Below are 1,282 nucleotides of genomic sequence, written 5' to 3'. Positions count from 1 at the left end.
CTTGTTCATAATTCTATTTATGTGGTGAATTACATTTATTGATTTGCATATGTTGGACCACCTTGCATCCTTGGGATGAGGCCACTTGATCATGGTATGTTTTCTTCTTAATATGTTTTTGAATGTAGTTTGCTAATATTTTATCAAAGATTTTGCATCTACATTCATCAGAGAGATTGATCTGTAGCTTTCTTTCCTAGATGTGTCTTTGTCTAGTTTTAGGATCAGGGTGATACAGACTTCATAGATTGTATTTGGCAGTGTTCCTTCCCTTTCCATTTCAATAAAATAATTTGAGAAATATTAATGTTAACTCTTCTTTAAAGATCTAATAGAACTTATTTGAGAATCAGACTGGTCCTGGGCTTTTCTTTGTTGATAGGCTTTTAATTGCTGTTTTTTAATTTATTTTTTTAGTTGTAGTTGGACACAATACATTTATTTTATTTATTTATTTTTATGTGGTGCTGAGGATCGAACCCAGGGCCTCACACATGCTAGGCAAGCGATCTACCGCTGAGCCAGAACCCCAGCCTTTAATTGTTGTTTTAATTTCATTATTTGATATTGGTCTCACAGGATGAGCAGGAATACAGTGCCCTTTTACTAGTATGCTAACTATTCTAGTTTATTAGTTTACTAAACTTATTAATCTATTCATTTTGACACTTTTACTATCTGTTATCACCTCTACATGGATAGATGTAAATGTCCCCTCTATTTATGTCTCTCCTTACCCACCTCCCAGACTCTTACTTTCCAACCAAGTGATAGTTTTCTCTACATACTAAGCATCACTCAAGATTCATTATTTTTTCAGGAAGCCACCTCTGGTTCACAGTGGATGCCACAGCACTTCTGTGCTTGTGTATACCACATGTTGTTGTCCTTGGTATTCTTTATTACCATTGGTATTACCCTGGTGTTCTTTATTACCACCTGTGTGTTTTGTATTTGTCAGGTACATGGGAATGTCTTCCAAGCAAGGCTCTGTGTTTCCACTTATTTTAAAATCCCTTCTGGGTTGGAATTGAGACCATGATGGACTTTTCCCACTTAATATATTCAGTCCATCAGAGGTGATAACAAATAAGAAAAGTGTCAAAATGAATAGATTGATAAGTTTAGTAAACTAATAAACTAGAATGGCTAGCATACTAGTAAAACGGCACTGTATTCCTGATCATCATGTGAGACCAACTTTTTATTTCTGCTCAGAAGACAGAAACCAAGGCCACTGCAGTGGAAGTGTCTATTTTACATGAGATTTTGTATGACAGAA

The sequence above is a fragment of the Ictidomys tridecemlineatus genome, chromosome 6 (assembly GCF_052094955.1).
Source record: "Ictidomys tridecemlineatus isolate mIctTri1 chromosome 6, mIctTri1.hap1, whole genome shotgun sequence".
NCBI classification, from domain to species: domain Eukaryota; kingdom Metazoa; phylum Chordata; class Mammalia; order Rodentia; family Sciuridae; genus Ictidomys; species Ictidomys tridecemlineatus.
Note: the sequence above shows the minus strand (reverse complement) of the source record.